Here is a 6,893-nt window from a genome sequence, read left to right as displayed (position 1 = left end):
TTATCTTTTAAGCGTGGGGCCTTTTATGTGTGGAGGTACTCTAAATGATATGCGCTCCTCGGCAACCTCTTGGGTACACTTGAGAAAACATTGTGGTGCTTCTTTCTCATTCAAGTTGATCTGACTCAATAAATTATCGACTTCTAAAGTCAGTTTATCAAAACCATCATCTAAGTGCTGCAGAACCTTTTTTGAAACTGCACATTTCAGCGCAACTGATATCATCTTTCGGGAGAGAAGTGCACTTTGAGCTGGTAAGTCATCACGCTGATGTTGCTTGTTGTTAGAAAGGATGCCTCTTTTTGCATATTTTGTCCATCGACTCAATATGTACCTAGGAGGCAAACTGATAATACTGTTTTGGCTAAAGACTCGTAGTATGTGCTTGCATAACATACCTGCATGAATAAGAACTATTAGATATGCCATATTGATACAATTAGATTGCACAACTTATTAGTGACATGCACTTACCAAGACAATCGTACTTTTTGCATGAGCAAAACACTTGCATATCATTTGAATCAAAAGTGACGGTAGCTTCATCCCAACTCCACTCCATGGATGCTACCTTGTACTACCTTGTTGTCCCTTCGTGAGATAGCAATGTGCATGAAAGAACAAACTGCTTTTTGAATTCCTCCTCAAAAATGCTATACAAATTTCTTGTATATGATTCAGCAGCTGCCTTCAACAAAGGTAAGTTACTAACACAGAGAACCGGTTCTGAACTCCGTGATTTGTAATCTTCATATAACTCATTACCACGAAGGCGTGCAACACACTTGTCAAATTCCACCAGGAGTTCTGAAATAGAGAGCTTTCTGCGAAAAGTTCTTTTAAATATATTATTCATACCTTCACTCTTTGAGCGGATGTCATGTCCGCACAAAACGAATCACAACGATACACGGTGGCCCATTTCTCACGTAGTGCATACAAATTTTGCAACCATGAATTCTGCCAAACGCTGTAAGTAGCCAATAACTCTTGTCACCTCTTGTTAAAATGCGCTATTGATCTTTCTTCATATACACAATACTTGAAGTCCTTCAGAAAATCCTCATTATCGGATATTACTTGGCTAAGGTGTTTTGCAGCATTCTGGTATATGTGCCATAGGCAAAGGCGATGGCTTGAGTTTGGAAAAAACAAGCTTAATTGCCTTTTCCATTGCAGCACATTGATCTGTGAAAATGGTGACTGGTTGCTTCCCAGACATTGCTTTCAAAAAATTTCTAAATACCCATACAAATGAATTAGCACTTTCATCGAATAATAGTGCAGCTCCAAAAATGATGGTTTGCCTATGATGATTTGTTCCAAGAATAGGAGCAAAAGGCATTTCAGGTTTATTTGTCTGAAATGTAGTGTCAACGCACATGACATCCCCAAAGTAAGCATAGTCTGCAATGGCCTGACCATCTGCCCAAAAGAAGTTACATATTCGGCCATCCTCTTTGTCTAATTGCACAGCATAATAGAAAGAAGGATCTTGAACTTGTTTGTTCTCTAAATATTCCAATAGGGTTTGTGCATCTTGGGCTTCCAAGTACCTTTTACGCTCACGACCAATGAAGTTGTTGCAATCCATTTTCAAGAACTGCACATTCTCAGCTCCGCCTGACCACCGTTGAAAAAAATCATATATTTCAGTCGGCCTAACACCAGCTCGCCGCATTTTGCTAATGATATGCTCGTCCGCTTTTGTCATACGCCACTGTGATCTAAGCATGTGTGTCTTGTCAGGACTTACAAAGCTATGATTATGAGCGAGTATGACTCTCTGCATCGTCCAAATCCCTTCTCGTGACACATAGAATTGGACACGAGCATTACAGCATGTCCTTGTTGAAGCACGCTCTTTCTTTGGTTGATATTCTCGATTAGTGTTCTTGTGACCTTCATTGCTGCAAACAAAATACTTCGAAGATAGTGTGCCATCTGCTCTATGTTTAGTGTGGCACTTCTTGATACTAAAGCCGACTTTTCCGGCATATGCATTATAAAACTTGTATGCTTCTTCCATTAGATTAATTTGGGCCAGGCCCATTATTTATTCTAATTAATCAAATAAACTTCAAAGGCCCACAATTATTGTTAAGTGAAAAAGTGATTAGTACCACATGGGAAATTCACTAAAAAGGTTCTCAACTTAAATAGTGAGTCTTAGGACTCTCACATAGAAAGTTGAGAGGGAGAACCGGGAGGCCACACGCGCGCGCCGCCGCCGAGCCGCGCCGCCCGCCCGCGCGACGCGCCGGGCCGTTGCCTGGCTTGGCCTGGTTCTGAGCGCTGAGCTGTTCGTCTGCATCTCCGACCGAAGTTCCCTGCGCGCACAGGAAGCTTCGGTAGCAGGCCTCCGAAACTTCCCCCGTCAAGCGTACCTGCACGGGTAGGCGAGGAATCAAGTTTTTGGGGAGCGCCGGCTTCCCGGCGCGACTGCTGCCCCATCTTCGCTTCTACAGGTTCCTGTTCAGGGGCTTCTGCTTTCTGACGGGAGAGTCCCGTGCTACTGCTCCGACACCGCACCTGCAGGAGCCTCCCGGCGCGACCTCCTCTGCAACATGGTGGACACGAGGAGGACTAGTGCCCGCACCAACGCCACCGACGGAGAAGATGGTGGCTCACTGTCCGCGGGTACCGGCAGTCCCACCCTAGGGTATAAACCTAACCCCACTATGCGCTATTGTTCATATGCTATTATGTTAGCGTTGTTAGCGTACTTGGTTGCTACACTGTTAAATATTATCTGCAGTAGTGATGGTGTTACAGTATGGTTAGTGGTACTATTACTATTGGTTAAGTCATTTTTATGGATTAATATAAGTCGTAAATTGACCAAATGTTCAACAATCCAAAAACTTGATAGGTCTTTTTCGGCTGCTAGTTTTGCTGCGTCACTAAAACCACCACCATTGAAAGATGATGGATCCAACTATAAAGTGTGGCGTGTCCGTTCCAAGCTGTGGTTCACTAGTATGCGCTGTGAGCACGTGATCAAGGGAAAGTGCATTGAACCTCCTTTCTCTCACGAGGAGATTAAGTTCAATGAGGCAGATAACTTATTCAAGAGGGCTCTCATTAGCATATTAGCTGAAAGCATGGTGCAAGTGTACATGGATATGGACACTGGCAAGGACATGTGGGATGCACTTGAGGCCAAGTTCGGTGTTGCCGATGCTAGCACTGAGCTGTACATCATGGAGAAGTTCTATGACTACAAGATGGTCGATGACCGATCTATAGTAGAGCAGGCTCATGAGATACAGATGCTGGCAAAGGAACTCCAGAACAATGAGTGTGAGTTGCCTGACAAGTTTGTGGCCGGCGATATCATCGCTAAGCTGCCACCTACTTGGTCGAGCTTTGCCACTACTCTAAAGCACAGGAGGCAAGTGTTCAGTGTGACTGATCTCATTGCTACTCTTGGTGTGGAAGAGAATGCTAGGGCAAAGGACACTCATGGCAAGAAAGCGCATGAGGAAGGTTCTAGCGCCAATCTGGTGCAAAAGAAGAACTTTCATGCCGCACAGAGGAAGAAGAAAAACAAGCCTGCAGTCAAGCCTAAAGCTGCAACTTTTAAGAAGAAGGGCAAGGAAAAAAAATGGTCTTTGCTTTGTCTGCGGTGCATCTGACCATTGGGCAAAAGAGTGCCCTGACCGCAAGGACAAGCAGAAGAAGACCGCAAACATGGTTGTTAGCGAATCTGGAAGATCTGGGTACAGTAATCATCTACCTAAAGTTTTTTCAGTTTGTCTCTCGCCTGAGTGGTGGGTTGACACGAGTGCTAACATTCATGTTTGTTCTGATGTTTCTTTGTTTTCTTCTTATCAGGAACAAAGAGGTTGCTCCTTGCTGATGGGAAACGGTACGCATGCTGCTGTACTTGGTGTTGGTACAATCAATCTGAAGTTTACTTCGGGAAAGATCGTGCAGCTAAAGAACGTGTAGCATGTCCCCTCCATCAAGAAGAATCTCGTTAGTGGATCTCTATTGTGTAGAGACGGCTTTAGACTTGTGTTTGAGTCCAATAAATGTGTTGTATCCAAGTATGGAACCTTTGTTGGAAAAGGCTATGAAAGCGGAGGCTTGTTCCGCTTCTCTTTGATGGATTCTTGTGATAAAATTGTGAACCATGTGAGAAATGATGATGAGTCTAATGTTTGGCATTCCCGACTCTGTCACATCAATGTTGGTTGTATGATGCGCTTAGCTAGTTTAAAATTAATCCCTAAAATCGATCTGGTCAAAGGGTCTAAGTGCCATGCTTGTGTTCAAGCGAAGCAACCTCGCAAGCCTCACAAGGCTGTGAAAGAGGCGAGAAATTTGACACCGCTAGATCTCATTCATTCTGATCTGTGCGAGATGAATGGTTTATTAACCAAAGGAGGAAAGAAATATTTCATGACTCTTATTGATGATAGCACTAGATTTTGCTATGTGTACTTGCTAAAAACAAAGGATGAAGCAATGCATTATTTTAAAATCTATAAAGCTAAAGTAGAGAACCAATTGGAAAGAAAAATCAAACGGTTGAGGTCTGATCGTGGGGGAGAATACTTTTCACATGAGTTTGATTCATTCTGCGAGGAACATGGAATTATTCATGAGAGGACGCCTCCATACTCTCCCCAATCCAATGGGATTGCCGAACGAAAGAATCGCACTCTAACTGATTTGATTAACGCCATGTTAGACACTGTAGGACTTTCCAATAAATGGTGGGGTGAGGCTATATTGACGACATGTCATGTCCTGAATAGAGTTCCTACAAAAAATAAAGAAGTAACACCATTCGAGGAATGGGAAAAGAAAAGGTTGACTCTCTCGTACCTACGCACTTGGGGATGCTTGGCCAAGGTGAATGTGCCAATCGTCAAAAAGCGCAAACTTGGACCAAAAACTGTAGATTGTGTGTTCCTCGGTTACGCTTTACACAGCGTCGGCTATAGATTCCTAGCTGTAAGCTCTGGAGTACCTGACATGCGTGTCGGTGCAGTGATTGAGTCCAGAGATGCTACATTCTTTGAGAATGAATTTCCTATGAGAGGAAATGTACCTAGCACATCTAGTCAAAAACCTGTTGATTCCCCCGTGGCGCCAACAGAACATCTTGAACAAACATGTGTTGAGAATCCTGAGGAGGATAATAGTGGAGCTACTCGAAAGAGTAAGAGACAGAGGACTGTAAAGTCTTTTGGTGATGATTTCACTATATACCTCGTGGATGACACTCCAAGCACCATTGCTGAGGCATTTTCCTCTCCCGACGCTGACTACTGGAAGGAAGCAGTGCGAAGTGAGATGGATTCAATTATGACCAATGGAACTTGGGAGATTGTTGATCGTCCTTATGGGTGCAAGCCTGTAGGATGTAAATGGGTGTTCAAGAGAAAGCTTAGGCCTGATGATACGATTGAAAAGTACAAGGCAAGGCTTGTGGCTAAGGGTTATACCCAAAAAGAAGGCGAGGACTTCTTTGATACTTATTCACCAGTGGCCCGATTGACCACAATCCGAGTACTGCTTGCCCTGGCTGCGTCTCATGGTCTTTTCGTTCATCAGATGGATGTTAAGACGGCTTTCCTAAATGGAGAGCTAGATGAGGAGATCTACATGGATCAGCCTGATGGTTTCGTAGTAGAAGGTCAAGAAGGAAATGTGTGTAAATTATTGAAGTCTTTGTATGGCCTAAAACAAGCACCTAAGCAATGGCATGAAAAGTTTGATAAAACTATGACATCTGCTGGCTTTGTTGCGAATGAAGCCGACAAATGTGTGTACTACCGCTATGGTGGGGGAGAAGGAGTAATCATGTGCTTGTATGTGGATGACTTACTAATCTTTAGGACAAGCCTCAATGTGATTGAGGAAGTCAAGGACTTTATGTTAAAGAGCTTTGACATGAAGGATTTGGGAGTGGCTGATGTGATACTAAACATCAAACTACTAAGGGGAGAAAATGGTGGGGTAACACTTGTACAAACTCACTATGTGGAAAAGGTACTGAGTCGCTTTGGTTATAGTGACTGCAAGCCTGTGTCCACTCCCTATGATCCAAGCGTGATCCTAAGAAAGAACCAAAGAATAATGAGGGATCAGTTGAGATACTCCCAAATCATCGGCTCGCTAATGTACTTGGCTAGTGCAACGAGGCCTGACATCTCATTTGCTGTGAGCAAATTAAGCCGGTTTGTTTCAAATCCGGGGGATGATCACTGGCGTGCTCTTAAAAGAGTATTGCGCTATCTAAAGGGAACGTTGAGCTTTGGCATTCACTATACTGGGTACCCGAAGGTACTCGAGGGCTATTGTGATGCAAATTGGATATCTGATGCTTATGAGTTAAAAGCCACAAGTGGATATACATTCACACTTGGAGGTGGCGCTGTTTCCTGGAAGTCTTGCAAGCAGACCATCTTAACGAGGTCAACAGTGGAAGCAGAACTTGCAGCACTTGATACCGCTACTGTTGAGGTTGAATGGCTCCGTGAGCTCCTTATGGATTTGCCGGTGGTTGAAAAACCTGTGCCCGCAATTTCTATGAACTGTGATAACCAAACAGTAATTATCAAGATAAACAGTTCAAAGGACAACATGAAGACCACTAGGCATGTAAAGCGGCGGTTAAAATCTGTCAGAAAATTAAGAAACTCCGGAGTAATAGTATTGGACTATGTCCATACGTCTAAAAATCTGGCAGATCAATTTACTAAGGGACTATCGCGTAATGTGATAGATAGTGCATCGAGTGAGATGGGACTGAGACCCACATGAAGTTCTATCGTGGTGGTAACCTATCCTATGTGATCGGAGATCCCGTGAATTAGGATGGTGAAACAAGCTATGGGTAGACTGAGGGAAGAGACCCTTTTAATAAAGGTTAATCT

General features: G+C 43.6%; 1 pseudogene; it reads right to left on the bottom strand.

Moving 5' to 3' along the window:
* LOC136455584 (protein FAR1-RELATED SEQUENCE 5-like) lies at positions 1–2,053 on the bottom strand (annotated as a pseudogene).
* Positions 2,054–6,893: the final 4,840 nt, after the last annotated feature.

This window comes from Miscanthus floridulus, chromosome 1, assembly GCF_019320115.1.
Source record: "Miscanthus floridulus cultivar M001 chromosome 1, ASM1932011v1, whole genome shotgun sequence".
Lineage (NCBI taxonomy): Eukaryota > Viridiplantae > Streptophyta > Magnoliopsida > Poales > Poaceae > Miscanthus > Miscanthus floridulus.
Note: the sequence above shows the minus strand (reverse complement) of the source record. Positions and strands in the feature narration are given on the sequence as shown.